The sequence below is a fragment of the Procambarus clarkii genome, unplaced genomic scaffold, assembly GCF_040958095.1.
Source record: "Procambarus clarkii isolate CNS0578487 unplaced genomic scaffold, FALCON_Pclarkii_2.0 HiC_scaffold_116, whole genome shotgun sequence".
NCBI lineage: Eukaryota > Metazoa > Arthropoda > Malacostraca > Decapoda > Cambaridae > Procambarus > Procambarus clarkii.
The window spans coordinates 360,592-370,712 of record NW_027189149.1 but is presented as its reverse complement, the minus strand read 5'-3'; the positions used below and the strand labels follow the sequence as shown (position 1 = coordinate 370,712).

The 10,121-nt window shown below is 43.9% G+C and overlaps 2 non-coding genes across 2 annotated transcripts; both read right to left on the bottom strand.

The window, feature by feature from the left end:
• Positions 1-846: 846 nt before the first annotated feature.
• Positions 847-965, bottom strand: LOC138360753 (5S ribosomal RNA). Its single transcript, XR_011226619.1, has one exon. It is a non-coding gene; the product is annotated as a 5S ribosomal RNA (ribosomal RNA).
• An 8,076-nt stretch (positions 966-9,041) lies between these two features.
• Positions 9,042-9,160, bottom strand: LOC138360752 (5S ribosomal RNA). Its single transcript, XR_011226618.1, has one exon. It is a non-coding gene; the product is annotated as a 5S ribosomal RNA (ribosomal RNA).
• Positions 9,161-10,121: the final 961 nt, after the last annotated feature.

Below are 10,121 nucleotides of genomic sequence, written 5' to 3'. Positions count from 1 at the left end.
ATTATTAGAATCATACATTTCATCAAGTAATACAGATACAAAGAGATTTTCTTTCTGAGAAGACCGTTAGTATTGGCTGGCTGGCAGGCAGGCAGGCAGGCATTTGAGGGTTATTATTTCGCCTGTTGATTGGGGGGAGGGTTGATGTGTTAGGGGGTTTTCGGTTAGGTGTGGTGGTGGTGATTGGTGGTGATTGGTGGTGTGGTGATTGGTGGTGATTGGTGGTGAGTAGTGGTGGTGGTGGTGGTGGTGGTGGTAGTAGGTGGGAGGGGGGGGGGGGAAGGGGAATGATGGTCTGTGGATTCCTTCTCCGTACCCCTTACATATAAGCAAAAACATGCCTTCCTGTGGGTATAGAAACATTAACACAAATTATATCAGTAACTGATATTGTAGCCTTTTAAACAGAAAAGATTTGTACATACAAATACTTTTAAATTATCATTTATTTGTGGAAATGGCATTTACGTCATTAAATTGATACCTCAGCATCAAGTGTCCTGCAGTGGTCCAGTGGTAAAGTGTATATAAGTGATGCGTATTCTTGGAGTTGCGAGTTCAAACCCGGATTAAGCTATATATATATATATATATATATATATATATATATATATATATATATATATATATATATATATATACAACATGTTTTGTTTTGGTTGTTTGTTTTTGTATAAAGCCTCACACACTATATTAAGCGAGTTTGTTTTAAACATGACATACATATTAATTCATTTTACCAGGCCTTATTCCACACAACTCCGTGAATTTCCCGTGGAGCCAGCCAGCCAGCCAGCCATTCAAACAAAAACAAACGAAACAAAACAAAACAAAAAAAAACATTATTGCCAACAGCATTTGGTGTTCCCAGGCGGTCACCCATCCAAGTACTAACCAAACCCAACGTTGCTTAACTTCGCTGATCGGACGAGAAGCGGTGTTCTCAACGTGGTATGGCCGTTGGCATGAGACTGCCTACACATTGTGGCTAATAACCAACTCTTTTTAGTCATCACGGCAGGATACGGACCTTCTTGTGGTGTCTTAATGGTAATTGTATCCTAACATATTTTTGTCTCCTTGGCATGGATATTTAACATCGTTTATTCAGTCTTGGGTTTATGTTCTTTCGCCATTTACAGACATTTTACATCTACCTACTTCCTCAGCCTACCCTGCCAATTTCTAATGAATTTGTGGATTTTCTTTTGTAATACATACATGTGTGTGCTCATCTGCTCTTCAGTTTTTATGATATTTGTCTCATCTGTCCTGCTTTATGATACTTTTACAAAGAACATGAACAAATGCTTCTATTTTAGAGAAGATATGGGATCCAGGTTTCGGAGCCGTAAAACCAACCGTCGTGATTGGTGGACGAGTTGCCAGGTTGCAGCTTCTGTACCGTGCCGGCACATAAATAGGTTCGGCTCAAGCGGCGGCAGCATCATTCCCCCGTGACTGTCTGAGCGTCTCTCATCACCTTGGTTATCTCATCATCATCATGGTAGAAGCAAAGCCTACCAAGAAGGCTGCGGCTGCTGCTGCTGTGGTGGCCACCACCAGGAAACCTCGCGTCCAGGTTGCTCACCCGAAAACTAGTCAAATGGTTCTAGCCGCGGTCGCAGCACTCAAAGACCGTAAGGGCTCGTCTCTACAAGCAATCAAGAAGTACGTTGTTGCCAACAACAAAGTCGAGGCTGCCAAGATCGCCATTTACATCCGAAGATTTCTCAAGAAAGCAGTGGCTGACGGCATTCTTGTTCAGACCAAGGGAAGTGGAGCTAGTGGATCATTCAAGCTGGCCGTAGCAGAGAAGAGGGCCGTTCTAACTCCCAAGAAAGCCACCACAACCAAGAAACCATCTACAGCAGCAAAGAAGGCCGTGGTAACTCCCAAGAAAGCCGCCACAAGCAACAAACCACCTACAGCCTTGAAAAAGAAGCAGCAGCAGCAGCAGCTTGTTGTTGGGAACAAAAAGCCCAAAATAAAGAGAGCTTCAAAATCTCCCAAACCACCCAAGGCAAAGAAAGCTGTCAAGAAAACAACAAAGGCAAAATAAACGACGACATGCAAGCAGCATGAATACACATGACAATAAACATCCAGGCCTCCCCCCTCAGTGGAGGGGCCTCATATGATTCCAAAAAGAGTTTAGTTTTGTAGACAAATAAATCATTACTTTTGGGGTAGATTTACTCTGTATATTATATATATATATATATATATATATATATATATATATATATATATATATATATATATATATATATATATATATATATATATATATATATATATATATATATATATACACACATACATGGGTGAGGTGATATGGTACCAAAGTTTTTGGTGAGGTGATTGACATTTACACAAGATAAAACACGAACCAATGGGAATAAAAACATAAGAATGGAAGTAACTGCAGAAGGCCTATTGGCCCATAACACAAGCACTTCCTCTTGATGCTTCTATATTGGTTCGGAGTCTTGAAGCTATAATATATATATATATATATATATATATATATATATATATATATATATATATATATATATATATATATATATATATATATATATGCACACAAAACTAAATAGTCTTGTTAGACAAATTGCCCCTATTAGAGGCAAGTTGACTAACAAGCCGAATGACTGCAATTGTTTTGAATTTGAGTTAAATCTAACATAGAAATGTAATCAAACCTAACCTAACCTATGCTAACCCAAGCTAAGCTAACCTAACCTAACCTAAGCTAACCCAAGCTAAGCTAAGCTAACCTAACCTAACCTAACCTAACCTAAGCTAAGCTAACCTAACCTAACCTAACCTAACCTAACCTAACCTAACCCAGCAATTCATGATCTTAATATAATACTGTTAATTGGATAAACCAATTTGGAAAGAAATGTTCGAAAATAACAAAATTAACTGTGCTTGTTAGGAAAATTGGGCCTTGCATACTTGTCCCAATAGTGTGGTTCTCGCTTTTAGGTACGACATAAACGTATACCTAAGTTGAGAGAGAAAAAGATTCGCACTCAAACATGCATATCGATTGCCAGTCCTGAATTCTGGGTAGATATTCGTGTCCTCCCTTTTCATTTACCATCATTTGGATACTATCAAAACAGCTCTGAGAAGGATAAAATGAATAAAACGGGTAGCTCACTCATGTAAAAAGGAAGAGTTGGGAAAGATCTCTCTCTCTCTCTCTCTCCCCCTCACCCCCCCCCCCCCACCAATGATCCTGCTCTGCTAGTATATAACGTAACAAACCTTCCCCCCCCCCTCCCTCCCCAATCAGAGTCCCTTTAAGCATGCGAGGATAAAAAATAGATTTCATAAGACCCAATGTGCTAGCTGATATCAAAACAATTTATGTTATCGTCTATTAAGCCCTTCAGTAAAAAAGTATAGGGACCTAATTAGGTCCCGTTTTGAGGTGGTGGTGGGTGGAATCGATGGATTAGCCAAGCTCTTATCCGCCGAATCCGTAGAGGGTACGACCCTGGCGCTTCAGAGCGTACACCACGTCCATGGCAGTGACGGTCTTCCTCTTGGCGTGTTCCGTGTAGGTTACAGCATCACGGATGACGTTCTCGAGGAACACCTTCAGGACGCCACGGGTCTCTTCGTAGATGAGACCCGAAATACGCTTCACGCCGCCACGACGAGCTAAGCGACGAATAGCGGGCTTGGTGATGCCCTGGATGTTGTCACGTAGCACCTTACGATGACGCTTGGCGCCACCCTTTCCGAGTCCCTTGCCTCCCTTGCCGCGTCCAGTCATGGTGTTGAAGTTGTGTGAATCGAATTGACGAATGCCCGCACGATTTCCCGACTATATCCCATCAAGCGGACGTACTAGTAGCATTGCAACTCCTGCCTGCCCTTACTTTACGCTTGTGGTCGAGTAGACACGGCTTTCTCACAACGCTTTCAAAACTGCAGTTGCCTACTCGTCTGTTTCACGTCCCTGTGAAATGACTTTTGCACAAATCCAAAAAATAGAGCAAAATCAGCGATAATAGTGATTGAGGTGAGCCGCCTGTTGGCTGCAGCCAGAGGAAGGAGGGGAGGGGCAACGGGGTGACGTAGGCGAGTCGAGCAGCCAATGGCGCTCGAGCAAGCGCCTCGAGACGGCGTATATAAGCAAAAATTTTTCGGCGCCGGCCATCACAAACCACAGTTGTTCACCATGGCTCGCACCAAGCAGACTGCTCGCAAGTCCACGGGAGGCAAGGCTCCTCGTAAGCAGCTGGCCACCAAGGCAGCACGCAAGTCTGCTCCTGCCACAGGGGGTGTGAAGAAGCCTCACCGTTACAGGCCCGGAACGGTCGCCCTGCGTGAGATCCGTCGTTACCAGAAGAGCACCGAGTTGCTCATCAGGAAACTTCCCTTCCAGCGTCTGGTGCGCGAGATTGCCCAGGACTTCAAGACCGATCTTCGCTTCCAGTCGTCTGCCGTCATGGCTTTACAGGAGGCATCCGAGGCTTACCTGGTCGGTCTCTTCGAGGACACTAACCTCTGTGCCATCCACGCCAAGCGTGTCACCATCATGCCAAAGGACATTCAGCTTGCTCGCCGTATCCGTGGAGAGCGTGCATAAGCTAAATCGACCACCCTAGTATACACCAAACTCGGCCCTTCTCAGGGCCAAAATATCCTTCTAAGGAGATTTCAGACATTCCTAGCATAATTTAGGTGTCATACATACATGTGATATCAATAAATCAAGTCATTTGTAGTACAACCTGTTCTCTTACAAACAAAACGCCGTCGCTTTTCACTCTTATGCACTGTCAAGGATCACCCCCCCCCCCAAAATAAAAATTGTCATACTGTACTAGAAATAAAAGCAGCTTGTATAAGTGACATATACTGTCCAGTCCTGTTTTATTCTGTTTTCGGTCCTCTGGCTTAATCTGTTAAGTTAGGAGATGACATTTTAAATTAACCGTTTTCTTGACATTTTCAAACCTAAGAGGGTGGCCTGCATAGTAATCCTAATGTGGAACATAACAATGAATCTCTAATCTCTAGAAAAAAGATACCGAGTGCTTATATGTGTTGAGAGAGAGAGAGAGAGAGAGAGAGAGAGAGAGAGAGAGAGAGAGAGAGAGAGAGAGAGAGAGAGAGAGAGAGAGAGAGAGAGACACACAGACAGACAGACAAGACAGACAAGACAGACAGACAGACAGACAGACAGACAGACAGACAGACAGACAGACAGACAGACAGCAGGCAGGCAGGCAGACAGACAGACAGACAGACAGACAGACAGACAGACACTGAGAGAGAGAAACACACACAGACAGTTTCATAAATATTCTCATTTTATAGCTATTTGCTTTCAGTGACAGAGGTTTTTGTTATAATAGTATTGGTGTCTAACACTCACAATCTCTTTAGAAATTAAAGTGTGGCTCCAATGGAGCCGAGTTTGTTGGTTTGAGGCCAAGCCACCACCACAGGGCAGTAAGTAAGCCGTTTACTTGGAGGAGGTGTACTTGGTGACGGCCTTAGTGCCCTCAGAGACGGCGTGCTTGGCCAGTTCTCCGGGCAACAGGAGCCTTACAGCCGTCTGGATCTCCCGACTGGTAATGGTGGAACGCTTGTTGTAGTGGGCCAGGCGAGAAGCCTCGGCGGCGATGCGCTCGAAGATGTCGTTCACGAACGAGTTCATGATCGACATGGCTTTGGAAGAGATACCAGTGTCGGGGTGGACCTGCTTCAGCACTTTGTAGATGTAGATGCTGTAGCTCTCCTTCCTCCTGCGCTTCTTTTTCTTATCGCCCTTGGCAATGGCCTTCTGGGCCTTTCCGGCCTTCTTGGCAGCCTTTCCAGATGCCTTGGGTGGCATGATGATGCTCGTGCTGGCTGGCGTTGCGATACAATAATGAACTTTTGCGCGAGGCGAGCTTTCCTTTTATATCCCGCTCGCGACTCAGCTCAGAGCGGGTCGCGTGGCGGAGCGCGCTGATTGGTCAGTGGCGGGCTCCCTTGATCCTGAGCGGGGTATATAACACGAAGCTCGATCTGCGGGGCGGCATAAAACCACCACAAACCCACAACAGCAGCAGCAATGTCAGGACGCGGCAAGGGAGGCAAAGTGAAGGGCAAGTCAAAGTCTCGCTCCAGCAGGGCCGGACTTCAGTTCCCCGTGGGCAGAATTCACCGTCTGCTGCGTAAGGGCAACTACGCCGAACGCGTCGGTGCTGGCGCTCCTGTCTACCTGGCAGCCGTCATGGAATACCTCGCTGCCGAAGTTCTGGAGCTCGCCGGTAACGCCGCACGTGACAACAAGAAGACCCGTATCATCCCACGTCACTTGCAGTTGGCCATCCGCAACGACGAAGAACTCAACAAACTTCTGTCTGGCGTAACCATTGCACAGGGAGGTGTTCTTCCAAACATTCAGGCAGTTCTTTTGCCAAAGAAGACAGAGAAGAAGTAAGCACTTCTGCCACCCACCACGACAAATACCATAACCAGGCTCCATCCGGAGCCACACACACTTTAATAGAGAGATTCAAGTAGACAATCAACTTTCAAACATTAATAATAACATTTATATTGATTTCATTTGGAATGTGTACATAACAAACAAACAAACAAACAAAATTATAGGGGATATTCAGCATCACTTGGAATATTAACCAATCATATAAATCCAATATATATTTTATATTTTACTTTAAGCGAGGAATTCATATTCTATCAATTTTTAATCATACAAATGAACAAAAGCAATTCTTCACTAGACGTAACGAATGAATAAATGATCAAGGTTTTAATGTGTTTCATGAATAAATATATATATATATATATATATATATATATATATATATATATATATATATATATATATATATATATATATATATATATATATATATATATAATATAATATAATATATATATAATACTTGTGAACCAGAATATGTTTGAGCAGCAGCGATCGTGCCATTGGCCGAAGTGCAACAATTCAAATAATTTAAAGGGCCTGCTCGGGTATATAAGAGAGGCTGGGAGACTGGGGCCGGTGGTGGGTGATGGGTGATGAGTGATGGTGTGGTGTGTGTGGTGTGTGTTAAGAGTTGATTTACGGCCAGCCAGCCAGCTGCAGCCAAGGCAGGGCAGGGCAAGGCAAGGCAAGGCAAGGCAAGGCAAGGCAATAACAGGACAGGACAGCCAAGGCAAGGCAAGGCAAGGCAAGGCAAGGCAAGGCAAGCAGGCGGGCGGGCGGGCGGGCGGGCGGGCGGCGGGCGGGCAGCCAGCCAGCCAGCCAGCCAGCCAGCCAGCCAGCCAGCCAGCCAGCCAGCCAGGCAGGCAGGCAGGCAGGCAGGCAGGCAGGCAGGCAGGCAGGCAGCCAGGCAGCCAGCCAGTCAGCCAACCAGCCAGCCAGCCAGCCAGCCAGCCAGGCAGGCAGCAGCCAGCCAGCCAGCCACTCCCACTTTGTATTTATATGCATTCAATTTATATTCAAACATTATATATGTTAAGGGCCTAGTTTTAGTGTTTATTTTAAAAATGACAAACATCGAGTCGTTTTACCAGTCCTTTAGCGTTAACGGTGATGCATTTTAAAACTGAACAGAAATCACCTTTTCTGGATATATCAAATATCGAATCCGCTTAATGTGCCTACAATTCAATCATTCAAAAAATACATAATTTACATCATGCCTTTTCATAGAACAGACAATAAGATTTGAGACAATAAGAACTTTAGTTTTATAACTAAAGTTGCACAATTATACCAACTCTATGGTGGCTGGGTGGTAAGGTGTGTGGCTGGTGTTTTGGAAGTCGCGAGTTCAAACGACCCAATGGGAGTACTTTTTTTTTTTTTTATGCCATACAATCTTCCTAGTACTATTATGTAGGTGTGTGTGTGTGTGTTTTTATTCATTCTTTGGTTTTATAGATGACATACATATTGACTCCTTTTACCGGTCCTTAATTAGGCTCTGGGGAAGCAATGGTGGTGGTGGTGGTGGTGGTGCATTTAAAACTAAACCAAAAATCACCAGTTCTGGACGCGTCAAATATCATATCCGCTTAATGTGTCTACAACCTAATTACTTAAAACTACACTATTTAATTCATTCATATCACGTGCATATTGGTCATTATGCTCATACAACCGACATAACAATTTATTTTCATTATTAGAATCATACATTTCATCAAGTAATACAGATACAAAGAGATTTTCTTTCTGAGAAGACCGTTAGTATTGGCTGGCTGGCAGGCAGGCAGGCAGGCATTTGAGGGTTATTATTTCGCCTGTTGATTGGGGGGAGGGTTGATGTGTTAGGGGGTTTTCGGTTAGGTGTGGTGGTGGTGATTGGTGGTGATTGGTGGTGGTGGTGATTGGTGGTGATTGGTGGTGAGTAGTGGTGGTGGTGGTGGTGGTGGTGGTAGTAGGTGGGAGGGGGGGGGGGGAAGGGGAATGATGGTCTGTGGATTCCTTCTCCGTACCCCTTACATATAAGCAAAAACATGCCTTCCTGTGGGTATAGAAACATTAACACAAATTATATCAGTAACTGATATTGTAGCCTTTTAAACAGAAAAGATTTGTACATACAAATACTTTTAAATTATCATTTATTTGTGGAAATGGCATTTACGTCATTAAATTGATACCTCAGCATCAAGTGTCCTGCAGTGGTCCAGTGGTAAAGTGTATATAAGTGATGCGTATTCTTGGAGTTGCGAGTTCAAACCCGGATTAAGCTATATATATATATATATATATATATATATATATATATATATATATATATATATATATATATATATATATATATATATATATACAACATGTTTTGTTTTGGTTGTTTGTTTTTGTATAAAGCCTCACACACTATATTAAGCGAGTTTGTTTTAAACATGACATACATATTAATTCATTTTACCAGGCCTTATTCCACACAACTCCGTGAATTTCCCGTGGAGCCAGCCAGCCAGCCAGCCATTCAAACAAAAACAAACGAAACAAAACAAAACAAAACAAAAAACATTATTGCCAACAGCATTTGGTGTTCCCAGGCGGTCACCCATCCAAGTACTAACCAAACCCAACGTTGCTTAACTTCGCTGATCGGACGAGAAGCGGTGTTCTCAACGTGGTATGGCCGTTGGCATGAGACTGCCTACACATTGTGGCTAATAACCAACTCTTTTTAGTCATCACGGCAGGATACGGACCTTCTTGTGGTGTCTTAATGGTAATTGTATCCTAACATATTTTTGTCTCCTTGGCATGGATATTTAACATCGTTTATTCAGTCTTGGGTTTATGTTCTTTCGCCATTTACAGACATTTTACATCTACCTACTTCCTCAGCCTACCCTGCCAATTTCTAATGAATTTGTGGATTTTCTTTTGTAATACATACATGTGTGTGCTCATCTGCTCTTCAGTTTTTATGATATTTGTCTCATCTGTCCTGCTTTATGATACTTTTACAAAGAACATGAACAAATGCTTCTATTTTAGAGAAGATATGGGATCCAGGTTTCGGAGCCGTAAAACCAACCGTCGTGATTGGTGGACGAGTTGCCAGGTTGCAGCTTCTGTACCGTGCCGGCACATAAATAGGTTCGGCTCAAGCGGCGGCAGCATCATTCCCCCGTGACTGTCTGAGCGTCTCTCATCACCTTGGTTATCTCATCATCATCATGGTAGAAGCAAAGCCTACCAAGAAGGCTGCGGCTGCTGCTGCTGTGGTGGCCACCACCAGGAAACCTCGCGTCCAGGTTGCTCACCCGAAAACTAGTCAAATGGTTCTAGCCGCGGTCGCAGCACTCAAAGACCGTAAGGGCTCGTCTCTACAAGCAATCAAGAAGTACGTTGTTGCCAACAACAAAGTCGAGGCTGCCAAGATCGCCATTTACATCCGAAGATTTCTCAAGAAAGCAGTGGCTGACGGCATTCTTGTTCAGACCAAGGGAAGTGGAGCTAGTGGATCATTCAAGCTGGCCGTAGCAGAGAAGAGGGCCGTTCTAACTCCCAAGAAAGCCACCACAACCAAGAAACCATCTACAGCAGCAAAGAAGGCCGTGGTAACTCCCAAGAAAGCCGCCACAAGCAACAAACCACC